A 25,535-nucleotide genomic window follows, 5' to 3' on the forward strand; every position below is an offset into this window, starting at 1 on the left:
CCACCGTAATACAACGACCACCCTCCAAGAAGCGATATGTTGCCGTCATTACGTGATGTGGCCAAAGTTGTGACCGATTATGCCCAAGAACAGGTAGGAGTAGTAATCATCAAGTAGCAGAATTGAAGTTCAAATCGAAAACGAATTTTTGGGATACTTTTGTTTATCAATCGCCGGTGTCAGTTTTCAATATACAAGATGTGTGAATGATCGAGGTCGATAGAAATAGATTCAATATTCGAAATTATATCGTGTTACCGACGTACCGTGATACTTATTTAATTGCAATCAGCGACTTTATTATTTTCATCCACTAAAGGCAGACAACGTACAATGCAATGCAATAAGCGTATAGGAGGATGTCAAAACGACCAAGTATATATGGTCTATCAATCGAACATTCATGTTGGCCAACTGATTGTTGTTGTTTGTGGTATTCGTGGTGTTTGTCGACCACTATGGTCATTTACATTTACACCAGGCCTATTTTCTTGTTTTATCAAGTAGATGCCGACTTGTAGCACGGCCCAATTCTGTGCTTCAATAAGACACGGCTTACACGGAGGAGGTTGCGAGGAGGAGCCTAGATAAACCTCCAACACTTAGGTAGGAATTTTGGAGTCGATCTCGCCCTCGAGTCGACTGCATTCATGGCCACCATGAATGCCTAGTATTATCAGGCTTTCTTTCTTTTGACGCTCCCCTCGCTCTTTTCGCGGTCTTGCTTGTATTTGTCATTCGTCTGATCTCTCTCTTTGGTTCATCCTAATGATGCCGCGAGAACAGCAACGCAGGTGACAACTCGTCCAGATAAGCCTCCGACACTTCAAAAGTTGCTACTGCCGAGACTTGAATCGATGTCTGTCGAGCCGCTGGCAATGGATTAGACAACTGCGCCACAGATGCTAATTATCCGGTTGCTATGGCAATATCACTCATAAAAGTGTTACGAATGTGTCCCAAAATTACTTTGTACTCGAGAAAATTGAAATTGTTAAAAGTAAGTGGTCGAGTCCAGGCCTGTTGAAGTAGAAGTGGCAGTGGTCTAAAATTCAGTTAGGTAGTGCAAAAAGGCAAGAATTGCAGGAAAAGTTGACTTACTTTCTTTACTGACCCCTAGGGGATTTCACAAATGACTTTTTTTGGGAGTTAGTCAACAAAACTAGATATATAATCTTTTTAAATTTCACTGGCCACTCCATGAGATTGCTGGTTTGTCCAATAAAAAAATGGTGAACAACAAATTTGGCTCAATCCCAACCAGTACAAGCAAAGTTATTGGAGTACAAAATTTTGGATTTGGAAAAAATAGTATTTTCGGTGGCAAATTCTTTAATTATGTATTACTGGTCTACCAACCGTAAATACTATGATTTGAAATCTCAAATTTTCAACACCAATAACTTCGTTTGTACTGGTTTGAATTGAGTCAAATTCATTGTGCATCGATATTTTTCAGACAATCTAACAAATAGATAAATCCAAAACTTTTTCTCTTAGCAATGCCATTATAGGTTGGAATTGGTGTGCAGCGTTTTCAAGCACTACTGTCGAATCTCGCCTCGAATCTGTCCCGATAGGATTTCAAATCGAAATGACTTTGCTTCCGTGTTTTTACCCACGAAGTGATAACATTTTACATTATACTTTCTTTTGCGCCGTTAACACCGGCCTATCCGGATGTACGCGGGACGGTTGTCCATTGTCCAACCACACGATAATTCTTGAGGCATGCTTGTTATTTTGATTAATAATTTCGCATCGAGACAATGGTAATCCAATCAGCCCTCGTAATATTTAAATCATTCACAGCGAAGATTGCCACCGCATCGAAAGTTCTTCGTTTGCCATAGGCTAGGCTCGAATCAATAATGCTCTTTTATTCAATCCTTGATGGGTTATCTCAAAATATATTATTAACAATAACGAATGAAAATTAATGTCAAGTGGAATCCGTATACCTGGTAATTAATTCCTCGTTATCGCATTCACCTATCTCTGTCTCGTAGTTTCCACGCCAGTCCTACAGCGATTGCGACTCGTTCAGATATAGGCCTATCCACTGACTAACTTAGCGGTGCCCAACCTTTTTCGACTCATCGTCGCCTTTTCAAGCTTCACACCGATCATCGCCCCCAAATACTGGGAACCGAGAAATGGGCATACAAACCGTAACCACCGGCGAGTTGACTTAAAAAATATCAACTTTCCGGGCTCGACCTCGAAATTATATCATTTCTCATCATTAGGTCATTTCTCCGACTTGAATCCACTATAGCCGTTTTAACACGCCACCGCCCCCTATCGCTCCCGTCGTTATTTTCGCTCCCCTAGGCCGCTAACTTTCCCAGTGGGAGGGGACGATATCGCCCACGTTGGGAACCACTGAACTAACTCGTCGAGTCAATTGAAATACAGAAAAACACATTTAATTTGCCAGGACTTTCAGAAAATCAACCAACCTCAAATTACCGTGAGTATAGAGAATATACAATAGGCCATGCAAAACATCCAATGGAATGACAACGATCATATCACCAGTTTATAGTCGTTAACAAACTCTGGATACAACGACAAGTCGCACATTTGCCGGCATCATCACTTCTCATTGTTGTGTAGCATTTGAGGAATATTGATGTAGGTTAGCGCTATTAAATAACGTTTGCAATATCTTCTGCAAGATCGGGAAGAACCTGGACTACAATGACCATAAAGATTGTCACAATATCTCCACAAAATATCACCGGTAATAATAATCATTATGACTGGGTTATTAAGGCTTGTAGCAACGTCAGTTCGCTCTTCTGTATCGTTCAAATTTCCCGGGCCGTTATGGTGACAACGAAAACTGTTCCTCTACTCATAACAGAGCACGTGTTGGAACAATTGTATAGCATGTCGATAAAATGCCCGAGACACAAGACACTGATGCGTCAATCTGTAATCTCAGAATTAGTTGTTGTTTAGTATCGAAGGGATTGTATGTTTATATGAATTTGCATCAGGACTGTTCGTTAACGGACCAGGCAGTTTGTGGGGATCCATTTAACTTTCCTTCATTCAGCCATATCTCACTTGGTTTTGATTATAATCAGTATAGTTAAGCCTGAGTCATGCTTGACACGTGTTACGATAATACATAGCAAGAAAGTAAGCGGCGGAATTCAGGTAGTAACCAAAAGTATCTACAATCGCGAGAAATATTTTGCCTCCGGACGTTGTAACAATCGTGTTATAATCAGGGCTTTGGAGCCGGAGCCGGAGCCCCGGAGCCGTGCATTTTTACCGGAGCTGGAGCCGGAGCCGGAGCTCTACATAAAATTCAGCCAGAGCCGGAGTCGGAGCTGGAGCCAGTTATTTTATGGGTAGCTCCGGCTCCGACGTATTTCATAAGATGCTATATGCAACAACCATATCTGCTGAGTTCACATAATTCAACAGCGGGCCTTCGCGAAATTACGAATCTTTTCCTCTTTGGCGCTACCTTTTCCGACTAACCATGTTCCTGGGGATTTAACAGCAGAGCAGTCGTATGTTCAATGTTCAATTTTCATGCATTAGTGCCGAACCTCGGTATGCAAAATATGCCTGTGAATATTGTGAGCATTCGGCATACCCGCAATTTCATCATCAGCACAACCTTGTTGGCCAATTGTATACGGTTTGAGAATAATGATCACTATGTATTACGCGAAATGGGAGAGAGGATAAAAACGTTATTTCGTTGCACATGTCGATATGACGAGCACGAGCCGAGAAATTCCATCTCATTGTTGCTATGAATCGGATGAGCAAATAGCCTACTCGTTCTTTCGTGATAGTTCTTTAATCGGGCTGCGAAATTGGACAGTGTTATTGAGTATGCAATTATGCATGCTAATTGGAATTCATTACTGCGCATCATCGTCGTTCACTCCAGTAAGGATTTTCGAGCGTAAATAGGGGATGGCAGAAGAGTAGCCCAAAACCCCATGGTATCTTATGTTGGAGACAAATTACTGATTTGGAACGCGATTTCCAATTTGTATTCATCTGTTTCGTAAACTTCTAAATGTGCAATATGCATACTGCATAGTTTAATTCGTTATGGGCATGGCGCAATGTGCATGGCACAGTGTTAAATTCGATTCGTTTCAACAGGAAAATATTATATTCCGATAAACTTGATCGACACCGGATGGACTGGTAACAAGTGCACCAATATCGAACGTCAAACCATTGGCCATTTGGTACAAATCGAATTTTTATAGATCACGTCGTTATATCCGCCCATATTGCTCTCACTGCAGTTACAGTTGAATGATAATCGCACATTTAAAGATTGAATTGAGCTGTATGGCTTAATGTCAACGAGTACAGTGCCAGTGTTAAAACGCCGCAACAGAATTTTACTGCTGTACACAGCAATGGCATGGAGTAAAGTGCGTTCTAGTCAGTTTTAACGCAGAGCGAACGTTTGTAGTTGTATAATTGTATATCTGACTCCAGAAAGGTTGCGTTTACGATTCGCTGCGTGTTTCTTCTTCCGTTCGACGACCGGCGTAACCACGCCGTACGACCTTGTTGGCTGACGTACCACGAAGCCTGTCTCTTGCACACGAATTCGATGGATCACACTGACGAATATATTTTGTTTCTGTCACCACGACTTGTAATTTTATTGCCAATCACGTATGGCTCAAAATGCGATCTATATTCCCTCAATCAGCGAAATACTTATGAATGTCTATCGACTTCCGAATCATCGAAATAACCATGAATGTATATCGACTTCCGAATCAGCTAATAATCATGAATGTATATGTACGCTGTATTACATCCGTATATATATCATAGCCACAACAGATTACGTGCACCAAACATCGTACGATTTATTTCCCTTATCTATAATTCACACGACAAATATACGACTCACGAAGGTCTTATCGGGTTTACCAACTCCTTATTGCATATAATTAAAATGGCGTTATACCAATATACTTCGTTAAAAGTTCCCCCTTCCTACCAAAAGAACTTGGTGTAAAAAAAAAACGAATATATTGGTCAATATCTCATACCTAGGGTCATACGACATATGGACGGGGCTAATCATAGGGACTGAAGCTAATCCTAGGGATTGAAGTTAATCTTAGGGATTGGAGACAGGAAACGATTTTATATGCAGGGGCAAAAGTAAACTAATGAAACATACCATCCAAGCGTGGCATTCGGAAACCCTATTTTACATCACCACCTCGGAACGACTCGCAATATCATCGTTCCGTCCTACTGGCTACTGAAACTCAGAGCAACAATAGTTAACGTTCAAACAAAACAAAGAAATAAAAGACATAATTCAACCAGCACAAAAGCGTTACAACCGTGACATTAAAGATCACTTCGCATGCAATCAACAAGTTGATGAAAATGTATAATAAAGAGCAACAAAAACTAGAAAATGCAATGCAATTCATAGACGAAACCAGTCTATATGCACTGACGAAAGTCATCAACGTGTATGCAAGGTCAACACCATAATTCCTTCAGCAATCATGCTTCAAAACCCACAGAACATGCTATTCACTGTCATTCACTTACTTCTTCTACTTTCTCATTATTACTGTCAACATAGGCGCCGACTTTTATTTTTTTACGAGGTGGCGAATGCTTGTGACGTCATAATTGTTCCGTGTCGATGACGTCATCGTCGCACTAAAACGCACTTTCCTACACGCCGCTGGTGTGACTGTGCAGTGCAGACTGCAGAGTACCAATCACTGATTGATTGATTGATCAGCGTTAACCATTTGCGTTTTACGTTAAGTTTTAATATCGACTCTGCACTCATTATTATCAAACCATGCAGTCAAGTTATTAAGTGGAATCTTAAAACGGTACGATCATTCGTCCGACGATGTATACGATGCATTCCATCAGGCGGAATGCATCGAACAGAAATCAGAATTTACGTCAGAATTTGAAGTTGCATCAATGTTATCAACGAGCAATGCGTCGTGTGAGTAACGAAATACACCACGCACTGGACTGGCAAGTTCGCAAGTAACACACGACAACTCTCGAATATGAGGTTTTCAAACCGACAATAATGATGATTACAAAGTAAAATCGCGCAGCTAATCAGCAATTGTCTCGTGCGGTTTCTGGCTTCGCATTGAGAAGCTCGCATCGCGGCAATTGTTTGCAGATTAAAACAGGGATTTTGGCGGCATTGGGGCATTTCCCGATTTACGCTCGCTAAGAATTTTTGGAGTACATCCAGGCGCGAAGCCAGGGGTTTCGGGGGTCGAAAGCCCCTCCTTAAACGCGAAACCCTGCCCTTTTCAAATGAGCGCTCTGACTGTAATACTCGGTTGCAATTCAGTCGTATTATCAGTGTTACGCGCGGCCAATTAACGAAAGCCGTGTCGACAATAAGCGAGATTCGTCATTCGTCCGTACGCATTGCACTGCACAATGTAACGCGACACGGTCTCCCGCTGGGATAATTGCGGAATTAGGTCATTCACTGCCCCGCGCTCGGCAGTTGTTGGTAGCCTGATTTATCGCGTCACCTACATGCCTAATTCCACTGGCTTGAATAATCGCATCTGCAATAGGCCCGGTGCGCACGATATCATCGTTGGCTTACAAAATCGCATCTGCATTGGCTTGGTGCACACGAGATCATCACTGGCCAACACAATCGCATCTGCAATAGGCTTAGTACGAAAGATATCGCTAGCCAAACTACCGCGTCTCGGGCCTACCATGCTTTGGCTCCTACTTTCCGATGGCGATAGCTTGGATAAAATGCCGTTAAGTGTATGCTGATTAGCGATTGTGGTTAAAGAGTGACTTCGCGAGACTGAATGACATCGAATGTCCGCAAACATGTGCGGCGCGTGCGTACATGCGTAATTGATTTCCGCTAATACTTGAACATAATCATCAGAAGCTGTCATAAGGCTTGAGTTATAAAAGAGGAAAGGTTTGAACCACCTGAAATCGGCGTCATTGTAGCACATATTCCAAATAAACTCGTACATTTTGACTTGCGCAAATCGTCGCCAACGCTACATAAGACGTAGGACGCATTGATAAGCGCGCGTATTTAATTGTTCACGACCGATCAGGGAGTCGCTAATTAACAGCACTTGCGGACTCGTCGACAAGCTTATCATACGAGTATCATCACGATGATATCGTTCACACCAGGCAGAAGCCGCCAATGCAGATGCGATTGCGCAGACAAGCGATGATATAGTTTGAACTGGGCCTATTGCAGATGCGATTGTTCAAGCCAGCGAAATCAGGCTTGTTCGAGATGCGATAAATCAGGCTGGCGACGATTGCCACGCACACCGCAATGACTGAACTAATTTCGCGACCATCGCAGCGGGATATCATCACAGACTCTTCGCGCTGATTGAAAACTTGCCTCTCGCAAATAGGCCGCACGGAACAACGATAACACAATTACTGAATATTGGAGTTAAAATGGTCATTTCAAAATGACGGGCTTTCGCGTTTCAAACAGGGGGATTCGAACCCCCTGGCTACGCGCATGGTACACGCGCGTATAAATAACGAAGACGTCTCTAAGGATGTCGCATCGATTCGCCTGATTACTAATTACTGGTCACAAACAACTTGGGCGTTTGAGCATTTCGTACGAGGTGGCCGCCACCTCGTGAATATGGTGACGAGGTGGCTGCGCCACCTCGTAACCTCGTAAGTCGGCGCCTATGACTGTCAACCCGTCCAGCGGGAACAGCAACCATTCCTACCAAATCCGTGTTGTCCGTTCCGCGTCTACGTAACAACAGAGGGCTTATGGCAATCCGATAACCATTCTACAGCGACCATCTCCAAATAAGACGCACCGTTCCGTGACCACAACCGGGCCTACACGAGACTAACATTTTGGTACAAGTGAAGTAAAAACCGTAACGAATGACGGGATGTAATGGGAACACTGAGTGTAGGTATTGAAGTGTTGCACTATATACGTGAAAATGTTGCACATGAATGGGAAATTAGAGGGTGCATTGAGTAGTACGACCCATATGGAACAGGTGTATTATAAGCCCTAGGAGGTTAAAACGTGGATTTGCCATATCCAGAAATGACGACTGGAGTGGGCGCTTGCGAGCAAACCTTCAAACCTAAAAACGTAACATTTTGTGCAGAGGCATGCCGGCAACATTATACGCTCGGTTAAAAGAGAAATATCATACAAATACGTGTATCTTTGCCGTCTTAATATTACAGAAGCATCGGGAGTACCTCACAACGTTCTGCGCCTGGCCCAATCTGGAATTCTGCTCAACAATCGGGATTGTATCATGTTCTTGAGGAGTCAGGGATTATTGGCTCAGCAAATGGATTGTCAAAGGTGCACAGCCCCGATGGTCGAGGAAAGGACGCGTACTATGGATGACGGGTGGAGGTTTTGTTGTCGGGATAAAGACTGCCGCACGACGAGTACTATACGAAAATGGTCACTATTCAACAACAGCAAGGTTGGACTCCCTGAATTACTTATAATATCATATTTTTGGGCACATGATAGTGTCCAGAATCACATCTCGCACGAATCCGAAATTAGCCCTCGATCAATCGTGGTATGGTCGGGCCATTTGCGACGGGTGTGCGCAGCAGATGTACGACGCCATAAGAAGAAACTGGGAGGCTATCAAAGAACAGTGGTAGTGGATGAATCCCATCTAGCTAAGCGCCGCCGTGGCGTGGCTGGAAGCCAGGCCGCTAGAAAGGCTATTTGGGTTGTAGGTGGCACTGACCGGACGACGGGAGAAATGTTCGCGGAAATAACGGCAGACAGGACTGCAGAGGTCATGAAACGTATCCTAGTCGAAAATATAGCCAGAGGCTCTACCATAGTGACAGATTGTTACCCGTCCTACAATGGAATAGAACAGTGGGGCCAGGATTACCAACACAGATCCGTGGATCATTCAATTGGCTTTATTTCTCCATCCTTTATTCATTCTAATGACCAGGAGGCACAATGGAGTAGCTTAAAATACCACTTGAGGCGCTCAAGAGGTTTGGCAAGGCATCTCCTGCAAGAGTACGTTGATGAATGGTTATATAAACGGCGATATGGCAGGAGTAATGTATTTGCGGCTTTGTTAAAGTCCATACGTGAAGATCCGCGGTTTGACGTGCGGCAAGCTACTAGCACATAGAACCGGATATCCGGACCTTAATAGGCCAAACCTGCTTGCACAAACAAACACTGGACTGACGTATGACGTCAACTTTTCTCACTTCCCGAAAATATGTCACATATTGCCTAGTTAGAATGTTTACATCTCATGACTAAACAATTAAATTAACTGATCGATCAAGAATATCTGTAGAACCAAGATGAGACGGGTCTAACCCTGTTCCTACTTTTACAGACTGGTAGAATTACATATATTGTCAAATTTGATAATTAATGAATTTTCCTGACGTACCTGTGCCTGCACAATGGTCAGCTTTTCTTTTATTGGTCATTACGGTTGTATGCTGCTTCATACATCTGCTTTGTTACTGTCTTGGGCGGAAGGAACGACAATATCTGCAAGCAATATAACGACCACATCAAGCACCATACCCAACTATGAGGACAGAGCTAGAACAATAACTCAAGCCCAGTTTGGAAAATTACCCAGAGAGTTTCCTAAAGATTGGGCTAAATTGGAGTCGTCACCGTGGGAGTTTATTTCGCTAGCAAAGTGCTGGGAACTACGAAACAAAACCCACAATTTTTCAAACCCGGGGATATTTTTCTCATCGACGTTTGGTTATGTCAAGGCTGAGAGGGTCACGTTTCAAGAATACATGTATCCAACCGGACATTATTGGGATGACATAAATGCGTTTGAAAACACATGCACATGTAGGCGTCAAAAGGCATATATCACCCCAGATTTGGACTTAAAAGCCCTGGAGTCAGAGAGAACATATATAGTGCCTACCGGAAATGACTTCCGGTTAGCATGGCGATGGAAAATCGATGACTCAACCGTAAGGGGGTGGAATCCTCGAGGGCTATTTCAAATAGCCATCATGAAGTACAAACTAAAGGCCTTAAAAATGTTTGCCACATATTCAAGTGTTAAAATAAACTGTGTCACCGATACGGTGGCGAATGAAGAAATAATGAAGGAAAGGAATGTCTACAATGATACTTCTACAGATCTGGTAGACTGTGTTCGCTTGCTACAAATTCTGCGTTGCACTACCTGCTCTTTTCGCGGATTGGTCATTGCCTATCGACCCCATCCTAACAAGATTATCATTCAGGAAGAAGACGAAACTAGAAATTCAAGGACGTCATTGAACATTGAAATGGATTTTACTCCGGGTATACACAACTATCACCCTTCTACGCCCGTATGGTCAAATGCCATAGTCGGGGACAAACCAACGTTACCAGAAGAGATAGTTTGGGTTTTTCCCTCCTACCCCAACAAGTACGGAACGAACTACAGGGATTCACAGATACCTACAAAAATTGCTGGAGGACTGCCGATATACCGGCTGTATCCTTCGTTACTAAAAGAAGATCAACGATGTGTCAGACGAGTACAAGGAAACAAGGCAATCTGTAAAGATCCTGTGGGAAGTTTGCATATGAAACTGGCCTATTGGGACCAAGTGATATATGATTCTCAGGCCAATCTAAAAAGATACCCTGGGAAACCGCTGGTCGTATTAGGAGGTCGCAAAACTGATTTGGAAACTAAGGATCCTAATCTTCCAGGAGGAAAGGGGAGACATAAGAGACTCTTTTTTTCATTGTTTGTACTGGCTTTTTCAACTATCCTAAGCTTGGCAATCACTTCTAACCTTGAAAGCATGATAAACCGCAACATGGACGACTTGACGTATCAAATGAACGCGAGATTTACTAAAATTGAAAGCGATCTGAAAACAGTGGCAGACGGATTGAATGACCTCTCGCTCATAGGAGTAGCTCGAGCTCAAAAGCTCAACGAATTGATTGTAACTAATCTACGTAAGGGGGCGGTAACTGAGGCAAGACTTCAAACTATCACAAATATGATTTGGAACAACCGAAATATGATAATCTCTCAGGTAGATAGCCATTTGTCCACAATACAGACCGTTCAAGAAATGTCGATTGCCGAACTTTCCCTTAATCAATTAGTCATGCAACAACTACAGAACCTAACGGCTAAACCCCTATTCGATAAAAACAAAGCTTATGCCGTACGAATAAAGTCAGGCATCCTAAGCCTACGTGAAATAGCTGAAAAAATTATCAAATTGAAGGATGAATATGTAAATGTTTCTCAAAGCCAAGCGTTGAAACTGCAAGCCACGCGGAGAGAAATAGAAGCCATTGACAACCAGGCGGAAGTCGAAATAGAACGTTGGCAAAAAGAGGTGAACCATAGTGTTTACATCAACACTACAAATTTAGAACATGATAATGTCAGCTTTGCTCATTTGAATCGTATAATCGGGGAAGAGTTCTTTGACGATTTCGGCGACGCAGTAAAAAGTGCCGCTAACGGGACTGGTGTAATTTTAAAGTCTTTAGCTTCTGGGGCTTCTGATATTATTTCACAAGGAATCGAGGGTATTACTGGCATCTTTGGGTCAGGATTGGGGGCCATATTCAAACCCCTCATAACACCAATTATCATCATTGCTGTAATTCTAGTCACGTTATTTCTGATTGTTAAATTATACCCAGTTTGTTTTCCAAAAGAGAAGAGATCCAGAAATACTATAAGACAGCGTAACAACAAATCGGAAATGGAAGTTTACGTGACCTTAATGAATCCATCAAAAACTGCGCGGCGAATTGTAAAGAAACCCGATAGGTTTGGAAATCTCGGCTACTGATATCGTGCCCGGCTTATACTTAAAGGTAGGGCCACGGCTAACTCTCGTATTTCAAGTGTATGTAAATTTGTATGTGTGTTTGAGATTTATGGACTGTGTGTTGTCAATAATGATCCGGCCCTGAGTAAAAGTAAAATTGTTAGTTTTAACATTTGAGTCCCAAACTAAACCTATTGGTGTTAGTCGCAACCGTGCTCGTCACTAACATATATATACACTTGCAGGGTACTGAAGCGCTAAAAAACGTCAGCCTATACAGCCAAATTGTAAATTTAAGTATATAAAATACACTTGAGGTAATCTATTCAGGTATTCCATGCAGCTGTATCAACTAATTTAGTACTATCCCGACATACATACTTGCAGAATACTTTGCCAACGAGAAGTACGGTCCCCAAAATACAAGATTTTACTTTCCCTGGTCATTTCGACCTAATTCACAGGTTTCCTCAATAGGATTTGAGTATGGCTGCTGCTCTAATGGATGGCTAAGGCCTGCTGAAAGGGTGGAGTACAATCAAATTTTCATGAAAATTCGGCGTTGCGTAATTGGACAACGAGATCGCTAGCTCACGTAGGATTGTTGACAATGTTGGCCTTCCGCCTACAACGCTCTAGTTTAGCCCAGTCTAGCTGGATCGCGTATCTTAGGTTCTAGCAGAACTCTACACATGTGTTCTGACTGCTGAGAGTAGATATATGTGTAAGTTAACCTACACCAACCGCGATAACTGAACGATTTAAAATTACCAACGTTTACGGGGATTGCAAGTTTATTCTATTATTGGAATTTTTTAAATGTTTTCATATGGATAAGATGGTGTTTCCCCATGCCCCCGTACGACCCCGGTCGTGCCGGGCGCGACCTATATCTATCATCGTTGTTACCATACTTGTTAATTCCTAAGAGTTATCGCTGGCTGGGTGCGGTCATTTTGAAGTATGAGTTTCTTGCAGACAAAATTTACCTGACCCCACATTGAGTGTCGTTGTGATTCAAATCGAACCCTTTGTAATACGAGTCTCAAAGAAGCCATAAGAGATGATGTTCATTATTTAATTAATGTACAACATTGTTTACTCGGTTGTTCAGATCTAAGATTTAAATATAGGATGCCAAATTTCCTATGGGCATTGCTGCTGTGCTGTGTTGGTGTGATAAATCATGCGTATGCATCGGAACTACTCCCTTTGTCAGCTGTAAATTCGGAGCCAGTGGTGGAATTTAATCACTCAGGATGGAATCGAGTTAGTGAGTTTGTAGGTATTAAACGAGTGCCGTTAAGTCAGATTTTCCCAAAAATTGGAATTGACTGGTCACGCGCAAATGGACGTTATCCCGTGTATGCTAATACAATAGAATTTGGTGCCGTAAAGGCCCCCTCACAAAGGTTGTTCAGAATCCTGTCTCCAAGAGCCGGCAAATATTGGCGATCTCCAAAACAATTTGAGAGGGAATGCTTATGTGTCCGAAATAATTCAAAAATATTACCAGAATTGACGCCCGGAAGCATAAAACAGAACATAACATACCGACGTGGTACTGGTGTTGATCTAATACATGTCTGGCGATGGGTGATAGGCGAAGATGAACTCCCTATATCATTTACTACCCTACGAATACTGACGGTCTATAAGGCGTTGGTCATCCACTTTCTAAGCCAATACCTAGAGGTGAATGCCTACTGCTCAAGGCCCAGTCCAACGGGAGGAAACTCACGTTGGAAGATTAGGGAAAACGGGTTCACTTATTGTGATAATAGGGGCAGACGAACCCGTAGAATTATTTGTACGCGTTGTAGAATCACTGGTAGTCGGGGAATTGCAAATCTAGCTCACAGGAACTTTGTCGTTCATGAAAAAAGTAGGCAACAAACCACTCTAAGAATCCTATGGCCCGACGATATTCCTATGCCTACTCTGAATAAACACATAGTATGGCTACAGACGAGAGGGGTGAATTACAGGGTCGGCTCGCCGATACTGGAAAACCTGAACTTGAGAGTTTATAGATCATTTCCGGCGTTGGGAAAAAATAGCCCCTTTTGTCTGAGGAAACTTCAAAAACCGGAATGCGAATCTCCTGTTGGCAGTTTTGATACCGCGCTTGCGTTTGACTCGGTCTCTTACGATGTGGCGGGAAATCAGCCCATATACCCAAATTTTAATGAAGCCATAATTCATCCGCTAAGAGCTGATATCCGAGTTTCATGCTCACGACCTCGGCCAGACAGATATTTTATGATATGGTCACCGTTCAAGGATCAAATAAGCAAATCACTGCATGGACTAAGCCATGTTTTGCAAGTAACTGCCTCAAGGTATCTCGCTGAGGCCAAACTGCTACTCAGACAGATGGCAGCTCCCATGAAAATTTTAAGAAATGAACTATTACGATTACAGGACAAATATGCAACTACCAATGAAGTAAATAGGTTTCAGAACAGTGTCAATCAAACTCGACATAGGATAGGACGAAATCTTAACCGACAAGTGTTGGATTTACTGATGAGTGCGACAGCCGCAAATCTATTATTGAATGCCAAAATGGCAAACCTTACGCGTTTTGACCCCAATACAGTTTACAAAGCAGTAATTTGTCGAGGGGCCCTAATTTATTCAGTTTACGGGTATCGTAAAAATGAGAGCAATCCCCATACCTCTAGTCCACAGACAACAGATCTGGTGACCGAAATTGTCACTCACAGCCCAGCAAATACCCCTATAATCGCTACCAGATCTACAAAAATGCATGTAGAGACTTACGATGAAGCCCAGTCTACCTACGAACCTACCCTCATTGCCTCTAAAATCTCTCAGTCTCACAGTAATGGTAATATCGCAACGACAAAGGTGACTCCGGATGGGGGCCAAATTCAGAAAAGTACCACCCGTACATCCGAGATGTCCACAATTACTAGTGGATATAAGCCCTACTCTCCTGCTATCCAGCATGAACTGATCATCTCTGACTCAAGAGCCGCGAAATATATTACTAATAGTGCTAGCGAAACACCCGATAATATTCAGTGGCTCGACTATGTAAGAAATGACACCGCCCGTGCTATAGTTACGTCTGAAAAACCCACAACTATTAATGCGAGCATGTCTAAATCTGGTTCCGTTACGCGCAGAAACGTTGGTAGAAGTAGCATAGCGTATACTCGCACAAAAAATGCGTCTGGTATTGATATCGGCTTGACTTCAAATACAAGTGAAACAGTATCATCGGTTGTGACCGACCCTACTTCTGGATTCCCGTCTTTATCAAAAACTGTTATGGACAAGACGGCTGCTGACCCTTTGACTTGGCCCACGAATACCTTTTCACCCACGGAAATGGTGAAACTAGGTAGTCTGTCAACTCGGCACTCCGGAACAAAACCCATGACCAATATTAGGAATATACTTAATCCATAAACCACACCTAGCATTCGAACTTCTAAAGTAGACTCTACAGTCGCAACCATAAGATCTGAAAACTCCGCAGGGGAAATCCAATCGATGGTAACACCCCCTGGACGGGCAGCTGTTACTAATTCGAATAATAATACGCTGGCCACCTCAATAAGCACAAGTGTGGAAGACACTACATCGTACTTTCCAAATGAAAATAGTGACAGTGGACATATAGTGCAAGTAAATATATCCGCAAGAACCTTAAGTAACAACACGTTTGAGCAGGTACAGAACTTGATGCAGAAACTCTACCGAACAACTACAGCGGCGATGTTATTATCAAGCAAATTACACTCGAACGCGTCCCCGCGAGAATCAGCTACTAGTACCCAGCCTAAATCGGCAAATAACATCACCAGCGAATCATTTGGGTATGAGACAACCGACCCTTTGGAAAAGCTGAATAGCCGAAATTTACGAACGGAGGCCGCAGGTAAGACTTTGAATATTTACAAAATACGCAACAATACCCCACCAGCATGGGTTAACAAAGTGCCTTCCGGTCTATTAAATAGGAAACAAACGAAAGATGATGAAATTATTATGCCCAGGTCAACTACAATGTCAGTGTCGGATATAAAGAGTAACGATTATGGTACGACCCTCGCTGAGCAAACAACTACTCCCGATTCGGTAGCTACACCTGATAACAGAGATACCTCAACAATTCTAAACCCACGGTCGCCTCTAATAGAGTCTTTAGCTTATTTCAGCCGTGACCAAAATACTACAACGGTTTCAAAATATTTACCTCTCGGCGCAAGCACCCAGTGGAACGAGGTGACTCATACGCAGGTTGGAATCACCTCTGAAGTGAATTTGTCAGGTTATTCGAGGCTACATAAAATTGAGATTCCGAAGGTTTCGCGTTTGGTAGTTAGTTCCCACGAAAAATCCCCCATATTGAGTAGTTCACCTGCCGTCCATACGACATTGCGTGATAATGCCTCGAATCTGGACCCGAGCACAAACCTTGTTCGACCAGCTAATTCAGAAAGAACAACGATTCCTGTCGCCCTTAACAACATCACTATTACGTACGAACCCACAATAATACCTTTGGATATCATATCTGACAAAGTTATAAATTCAAATAAAACGTTACCGCGCGAGAGTGAAATGGATAATCCTGCTAACAATAGTACGTTATATTTGATCAGGCTACGTGAACTATATCGAATCGAAAGTGGATATGTATTAGGGACGGAATTCCGTGTTGAAAATTTGAAAAATGTAAACTTAAAACGACATTTCTATAAAATTATTGTGTCCATAGCAATAATTTTTGCCATAGCTATGGCTTTATTAACCTACCGCCTATATAAATATCGGGTTTCGGCCAACTACCTAAAAGGAGTTATTAGACGGAACAACGCGGAAAATTGGTTGGAGGCAATAGAACACCACTAGAATAACTCTTGAAGTAGAATGGTTCCAATTCATTACCGCAAGAATTAATGATATATGATTTGAGTGCAAAATTTACACTTACGAGATGACGTAAAATTGATCGATTGTTTCAAATAAGTGATTTAGGATAGCAACCTTTAGGAACCCCCGCAAACATCTTGTTTAAAAAAATGGAATGTAGAGTAGCTGGTACATAAGTTGCTAAAATCTATTACATATACTCGAAATCTTTTTAAATGGATTGTGCGTTGTACGTTGTGCGTTGTGTGAACATGGACGCCAATGTTCGCACGATTTGAATTAAATGACGAAATCTTTTGCACAAAATTACTGATCCTGATGTAAGTATAGCGTCGTGCCACCTTTTAAGAGCTAATAAGACATAGTTACGGTGCAGTCAATGGGCCATAGAAAGAATTACACGTGAACGGCCCTCGTATTCTTAATGAGCGACTCGGAAACCTTAACCTACAAAAATAGCCGATGATCAACGGCAACTTTTACGCCTGTCAACTTTGTTGGTATCTAGATTTTGCTGGAGATAAAGTGGTGATATAATCTAAATGTTGTTGGGGCAAAATTCCATAAATGAAGTACTGTCAGAAATTTTATCGCGTGTTAGAAAAAGCGGCCCCAAAGCCTTATTTGGAAGCTGCAATGGGAGGAACCTGACTTCCGGTGCAATTTTGCATGGGAACTGGCAACGATTGGGGTTTACCTGACCAATTATGGACACATAGGCGTTACGAAAGATCTATTTTTGATAAACCCGAATTTTGAGGCGTTCCTATAAACACCCAGTTGTCGCGGTCAATTGAATTTTCAGAATTGTTCTGGTGTTGCTAAAATTGGGGACACGGCGTTTTGACATCACAGAGTGTCACCTTACCGAAGGCTTTTTTTCTCTTCGGCAAAAGACGTGGCAACTAGTTAGTCGATATAATGATCGAGCTATCTACCCTCTTGTGATTCTGAAAATGACGGTTAGGTAGTACAGTGCTGAGGCTTCAAAAAGTTACTTAATGGGTTTCAGATACGCAGGTTGCAATGATTTATCTATTGTTCAAGTTATAATCAATTAGTTATCAGGAATTACAGAGCAGAATGCAGGTTGAACTCAATTAGGCTTGAGTTATATTACTAGGGTGTTGTGAGTGCTTGAGGTTCTATTAAAATCAAAATATCTTGACTTATTTTAAAAATAGGTTTGGAGTTGCGAAGTACTGAATCAAATTAGGGGATTAAAACGTAACCTATGAATTTTAGTGGCGGCTATTGATAAAGTTACTAGGTTTTATACAGAGAACCTCGGTGCCAACGCTAGTTCAACCACATTAATAGATCATAAGTGAACAATTATTGACAGCATTGCATTATGTCCGAAAATCACATAATGCGGATAGTTTAGAACCCCAAACCTATTCAGGGTTTGGAAGACTTGCGGCAAAGGAAAATAGTATATTGCAATTACCTGAAATAAATTTGAATTACTTACTGATAATACAAGAATTGAAGTGTAACGTGTAATTTCATGGCGTAAATGCCTGCTGCGGCGATGGTCGATAATATAAAATAAAAGCTTTGAAATAGAATGCCAGTTGCTAAATTAATTATAATTACAGTGATCTCGACTCTTTTGACATTATGCTTTTCCTCAGGTGATTGTCACAAAATAACCAGAGGTTAAGCGTTGCCGATAGCGAATGACCGACATGTGTGCCCAATCGAGTTTTCAGTAAAACCGGTGCGTGCGAGTGTTGGGCGGATTCATCTTATGTACTGTTAGGAATAAATTGTGCTGCTTTAGAATTGATGCCTCATTCCAAAAATAGACAACTAGGCTAACAGATAAGTTTCAATAATGCTCTTTGATGCACGGGTATATCAAATTAATATGGCTTTTTCTATAAATATGTGTCCATTGTTTCCGTGTTTTGGGTTGATATCATATTGATTCAAAACTTGCGTCTTGGGTTGTAATTCGTATTATGCTAAAATGCGGCCTCTTAGGCCTTAAACCTTCCGTTTTATACTAAAGACTAGTCCTTTAAGGCCTATTGGCCTGAAGCAAGCGTCCTGATAAAAGGCGGTATACTGGCCTACAATCTAGCTCATAGGTCTCTTGGTCGGGGGGTACGGTTTCAAGGTAGATTGTATAGGTCGATTTCGTTTGAATCACGCTGCATCTGCTAAGCAATCGGTTCGTTCGTAGAATAGAGGTTTGGTTGGTGTAATAAACCGCTGCCCTGGACAAATTCGCGTTAATAGCCCACTATACTTCCTCCGGCATTGAGTAAGATCTCAGGGTTTCGGCGCGCCAAGAGCAAAGTAAATATGTAAAAGCGGTAACACATGAAATGATCTAGCTATCGTGATTCCTCCTTCTAATATTGGTACCCATTATTTAATTTTATAGTCTCGGTGTACTATGACTTGATCAGCGGTCTGAGTTATACTAGAGTTAAGAATACAAGATATCAAAATGGATTATAAATACGAGACATCATATGGGTGAGTTTACTTCATGTATTCAGAGTTTAACGTTGAGTGCCTGGATTGTAAACTGTTGCTACACAATTACGATTAATTAATCTTACATTTGCTGTAAAACTTTAAATGGGGTAAATATTGATCCTATACTGAAATTGTTTAAATTTCTTGACTGCACCCCGGCGTCAGACTCAAATAAGAGGGATTACAATACCAATTTACAAAACTTCTCGTAAAATCTAATTTGTTACAGCCAGTATGCTATGACCAATATAACGCACTATTGTTTTGAAACTAGACAACAGCCGAAAACGTACATTATAATTAAGTATCAGTAAGGATAGGTTATGATACGAGCTTCTTGTTTTTGCATTGTTGCCTATATGTTCTGTGCTGTCTAAGGGAATATGATTTATCAGGAAATTGCGAAATACTGTTTCGCAATCTAGCCCGTAGCTAGCACACACCTTATATGACGCACAAATAAGTAAATTATCCCGCCCCGTTGGCGCAACTCAATTCCCCATTGAGGATTCGTTCGAGCTCACTAACACTCAGAGTTGTGATGGCTCGAGTCAAGAAGTATAACTCGAGACTCAGACGGCCTAAACCGATAAAGCGAAGATTGACTTATGACGCGACGCCTTGTAAATTGGTTACAACCCTGCTACAATCTTAAATTGATCAGCTGATGGCTATTCTCCTTGAATAAATTTTGGATGACTTTTTAAATTATCACTTCTACTCATGTTTAAATAATAATTGTGTCACTGCTTTTACCCCTACTTGAGTAACCTTGTTGACTACTTCGACCACCTCCGAGCACATACAGATATGATAAGGCGGCATTGCGGGTCAACATACCCGCACACCGCCGTCCTGAGCCGCATTCATTTTTGACTAAAAACAATATCATATGGGTATGCCCTGGGCGAGGAAAATTTCGATTGTTTTTGCACCCTTCGCAATATAGGATTTGGACCCGTCACTCTCGTATTTAAATCGAACTAATATAGTTTGAACGTTTAAGCAGGCATTTCAATTGCAACAAACTTTTAATTTTGAGGACTAGATAAGTCGGCCATGCATCGTGTTGAGTTAAGTTATTTCCGTTTTTTGGAGTTGTATGTTCTATGTTTTACTCAGTTAGAATAGATGTGCTGATATAGACTAGGCAAATGCAGGTGGTCTGCCCTGGGAGCTTTGCAGTGCTGAACATGTGGCTAAGTTATACTTTGATTTCTGGCTGGTACAATTGCTTTTATAATGATCCGCAATTTATATTAAATAACTACATAATTGATAGTTCAGACAATCTGCTGAATGTATTCATCTTGGCCATGGTTTCTGGTTTGGAAATTCATTTAGATTTGACTTATGTCACCTCCTAAAAATTTTTTTTTGGATATCTTGGCAAAACTAACGTGCCCCGTCGCTAGTACAGCGGTCCTTTAAACTGGAACACGTGAGAAACCTTGTAAAAGTAAGCAAATCGGTCCAACAAGCCTTTATGTTATAATATCCAATGTTAAGCGGTCGTTGGCCGGCGGACTCTGGACTAATACATTGTTTCGTATCGGCTAATGCGCGCCGTAATCACAAAAGTCATGTTTTGAAAAAATACTGCGTTTCGTTATCTAGTTGCGCGTGGCACAGGGTTTTGTCGACTTCATGCATAAAATTCGTCATTGATACTTGGGATTGCAGATGTTGCTATCGAGTAGTTGTCTTTTCTTAGCACATATGGTGAGAATTATCAATGTAATTAATGAGCGTATGCCTTCGAAAATTAGTGGCGGATATTAAGGATGGTGTATCTTCGCGTGGACCAATTGTTATTGGTGTGGCGATTATTAAAGAAAAAATGGGAGATTTTACACTAAAGGTGAACTTTTTGGTATTTAGTGGACGTATAACAAAAGCCTAATTCTGACAAAATTCTGCATTCAAGTATTTAAATTAGGCATTGCTGCGCATAGGTTGGTAATAACACACACGCTGTTTCACACCACAATATTGACTACATCGTAATTTTTTGACCGCAGCCTAACACAAATTTTATGGTGATCTCGAGAATCACACATCCGTTGAGAATCACTGTACTACGAGAAACTTATGTCCCCAAGCCGTCAAATTTCAGATTCGGAATTACGTTATGTGCGTAAGTTTGGGAAAACATAAGACCCTAAAATAGACTACAGGGTGTGGTCTAAAAAAGCGAGAGGATAGGGTCACCGCCGCTGCAATCTCTACGTAAGAAACGAAATGTTGTTTGCAAAGCAAATTTGAATTACGTACAGAATTTTGACAATTTTTTTTAACCAACGATATAATTTTTGAATCTCTCATATATATCAAAGAATGGTCGCCCTAATATTGGTCATTTCGTTGCATGCCTTGATTTCTTGGCCTCACATCGGGACTGTCGAAATGTTGGACGCGCCTAGACGTGCCATAAACGACGCTCTTTCGAGAGACGTACCCAAGCCCAAGTTGGTATTTTTTATGGATCGCCTGGTTTTCTTATACGACTAGCGTTTGTGCTGTTGGGATCAGATTACACGGCACTGCGGTATTGGAATCGTAAAATCAATTCGCATTAAATCGTGCGTGACGCAAGTGGAATTGCGCTAGATCTCGCCAAAGTTGTTTCTGTATCAGCTGCATAAACCTTTCTGAAAACAAGCTCTCCTCTAGATTCACGGCGTCAGCTAGTGGTAATTATCGAGCCTTTGCACAATTTCGATAAGTTCGCTACCAAATAGATGTAGACCTTCCGTAAAAGTATTGGTGGCGCACATACAACCTATGATCAAGCCAGAACATGCGCATTCATTACCCCCGAGCTAATAATCTCTGTTCCGATATATTGCCTAAAATAGTGTGCGGATGCGATACGCTTGAAAAGCGCTATAGTCCGTGACATATGTGCAAGGCGTTTAAAACGGTGATAAGTGATTTTAAACTGGTTTAAATACGCGGTTCAAAAACAACCCGTTATTCAGTATTGCTAAATTTTGCTCGGGCTAAAATGATGTTTGAGTGATCTGGCTTGCGGTGCACAGCTCTTTTTCATGGAATGTCTATTATCCACACTCCACAGTGTTTTGGTGCTCACTTGTAGCAAGCTTCGTGCATGGCTAAAATCGAATAAATAATGCTTATGCCTTTACACTTTCGTAGGCATATAGTGTGATTTCGGAACGGTATCTGATGAAGGTGCTGTGCAATGTGCATGCGATTTTGGTGCTACGTCATATCAACTTCACAATTTCTAATACTTCAGGCTCTGCTCTCTATATATACTAGGGCTTTTAGCAGTTTTGCGCATGCGTGATTACCCAACATTTAAATCTGTGCTCACTCGCTGTTGCGGATAACCAGGTACTCAGTCTGTATACTGATCAGCTAACATAGTGCAACGAATTATTGTGGTTGATAACGCTTTTGTAAACCCGACTCGGCATGCTCAGAGCCACCTACTAATTTGGCTAAGCACAAGAGTTGTCATGACTCAAGATCTATTGTCGCACAAAGATGGTGATAATTTTTGAAACCGATGTGATTCCCTATTATTAGAAATACCCGCCAGCTTGTAACACTATTATGGTGTTCCCTCACTTTAGGGATCCTATACAAAAACACCCCATAATACTAAGTACACCCCGTAGCCAGGGTGAACAATAAACCTATATGTTGGTATATGCCTTACTTTTCGTGTTTAAATTCTGTTAATGATCCCTATTTGTAGCAACGCGATATGGCGTTAGATACCGGAAACAACGCCGAGCTACCCTGAATAAATGTTTGAATTTATGTGACACTTCCTCTATTTGAGACGAAACATTTTCTGTCAGCGCCCGAATGAATTAACCTTTCATATCTATAAATGTGATTTAAGGCGCACATGTGATATTATTGATTGGCTAATAATGAGTTATGTACTACTCTAATTGTTTGCAGTTGGTATCGAGCATTTTGTCATCATAATACTTGTAGTGACCAGCCTATGTTTAGTCCGACTGCACACTAACCTATTTGTTCGTAGAGATGCTATTTTTACTGGATTGAGTGTAATCATAATGCCCTTTATTACCCCCACTCCCAAAGTGAGGCAGCGCACTTTGATTAACAGACGCTGTGCCTCGTCGCCATTTGAAAAATAAATTATTTTGTTTGAGGAAAAACCATGCTCATATTCTCTACTGCCACGACACTAGGGAATAGCATGGCTTCATGGCATCCTCCGCTAATTAAAAGAAGGGGAGGGGTAACTTCGTTGTACATATTTTGTGGTATCCGTCAGAGAATGAAAATGATATAAGAAAAATGAATAAAAAAAAAATAAATTTTTCTATCATGTATTTTAATTGAAAAAAATAATGCTTGTTTTGAGTGCAAACCTGAAGCTAGCTAACCCTAAAAATAACTACTTGTATATTATTAATCGAGAGTTATAATGCATATACCCTTAGTACTGCAAATGTACTACTTAATGCATAGCAATGGTGTAATATATGTACTGTACACGGAATGCTTGGAATTCGCTTGTTTTGTGATATATCAGTGTACTAACAAAAATGAAATAATGATGATATGAGTCAAATATGTAGTTATGTATATATTAATTAAATCGACACGGTCTCTTTAGGATTCCGATAAGGTCCTCCCCCCCTAAAAGCTAAGAAAATAACACCATAATGTCTAGGTTATGAAGAAGGCTATAGTAACTGAAACGATTAGGGGTGATCTATGAATCACCTAGCTACCCATATGAAGCTGCTAATACGGAAAAAGCCGTTGCGAAAGCGACAGATATGTAACCACCCTATCTTGTTTGTGTTAAATATTATAATTATAAATCTGTAACCTTACGCATAGAGACAATTCGATGAAAGTAATGTTGAATAATACTTGGTGAAGAATAATATCACAAGTAGTGCGCCATATTTGGCACGATAACTGTGTTCATTGAGCTAAGACGGTGACATTCTTGGCACTGGAGTCGAATCTATATGCGTAATTACAGAGTATTGGGCTATATCCTCCCGCCCCTATATAAGAGTGGATGGACCCCGAAATCGAAAATCAAATATAAAAGTATATAAGTATTATGCCTAGCAGGGAATAGCTTGCCCTGGTCATAATTTAAAAAAATAATCTTAAATACCATCAAAATTTAATGATTGGAAAAGAGTGGGCAGTTTCGGATGGTTGATTGGAATGAGCTCGCCATAACTTTGGTATATTTGCTTGACTGGATAATTTCATTTGCGTCTTTATGTAGTGCGGCGCAGCCATTCCATCACCAGTACGGAACTGAAACGTATGTTTTGCGATACAAATGTGTCGAGTATAGAGTGATGCTTATATGGAATAGTCGTATGCATGCCAGTTTTACGATCATGCTGCCATTAAATGGGGCCACCATTTTTCGTGCATGCGAACTTTTGCAGTAAGTGTTGCCGTTATTTTATATTAGTGTATGCATTTTATATCTATGTGTCATGTGGTGCCCACACGAATTGTATAGCAGCTGCTGTGAACAATTGTTACCCATGTAGGCAGCATGGATGCCAAATTCAACCACCACCACCACCACCACCACCACCACCACCGAAGCAGAACATCCACAAAACATTGACGACGGCATTGAAAGAGTCTGACGTCGTTTGGGCTCATAGGGTGATGTTCGGATGTCCCCGTAAAGGCTCTCAAGCATACATTGATAGGATCGCCTGCTTGCCACAGTTGTAAGATACACAGAAATGAAGCAGTGCGAATAAATGCGTCGGTACAGGTCCATGAAGTCGATGAACTGATGGACCAAACCAGAACAGTATTCGAGATATATTGAATTTGAAATCTCGCTACTACAGAGCCCCGCACGAACCCCCGTATCCTGATGGAATTCCCTGTCCCCGAGTATGACACGAAAGAATTTGAAGAAACGACTCAACAAGAAATCAATGCCTCAACTGAAAATGGGTATATACATATACACCTGCAATCTGCAAAGACTGTGATACTTTTATGAATGAACTGGTGATCTGCCAATTGGTTGGCTTGGACTCTGAGTGTTGGTACTTTTGTGGGCATCTACTGGCATATCACTTGCATATTATGTATCTGGCAGGAAAGGCCATCACGTCTATTGTGAAAACAAACCTTGGAGAATTATTTTGATTTTAGATCGTGCATGATGATAAATAGGTTAACTTTTGGTTTTTTATCAGTATGTGTAATGTGCATAGAGAAGCCCTATTGTTATCTGCACGACCTTATTGGAGTATTTGGTTGTATTAAGGTTA

At 41.3% G+C, this 25,535-nt stretch overlaps 1 protein-coding gene and 2 long non-coding RNA genes across 3 annotated transcripts in view; 1 reads left to right on the plus strand and 2 right to left on the minus strand.

The window, feature by feature from the left end:
• LOC145445220 (cytochrome b5-like) overlaps window positions 1-15 on the minus strand; it is a 392,395-nt gene extending 392,380 nt beyond the window's left edge. Inside the window, exon 1 of the mRNA XM_080323393.1 lies at window positions 5-15. The gene's annotated coding sequence lies outside the window, so the exon portion shown is untranslated. The remainder of the gene's footprint in view (window positions 1-4) is intronic.
• Window positions 16-5,210: 5,195 nt separating this feature from the next.
• Window positions 5,211-25,535, minus strand: part of LOC145445226 (uncharacterized) — a 186,329-nt gene continuing 166,004 nt past the window's right edge. The window contains exon 3 of the long non-coding RNA XR_013916919.1: window positions 5,211-9,565. This is a non-coding gene — a long non-coding RNA (uncharacterized LOC145445226). The remainder of the gene's footprint in view (window positions 9,566-25,535) is intronic.
• The window catches only part of LOC145445223 (uncharacterized), a 145,368-nt gene continuing 137,540 nt past the window's right edge, over window positions 17,708-25,535 (plus strand). The window contains exon 1 of the long non-coding RNA XR_013916916.1: window positions 17,708-25,531. This is a non-coding gene — a long non-coding RNA (uncharacterized LOC145445223). The remainder of the gene's footprint in view (window positions 25,532-25,535) is intronic.

The sequence above is a fragment of the Botryllus schlosseri genome, chromosome 8, assembly GCF_051294905.1.
Source record: "Botryllus schlosseri isolate E-star chromosome 8, Bs_hap1, whole genome shotgun sequence".
Classification (NCBI taxonomy): Eukaryota; Metazoa; Chordata; class Ascidiacea; order Stolidobranchia; family Styelidae; genus Botryllus; species Botryllus schlosseri.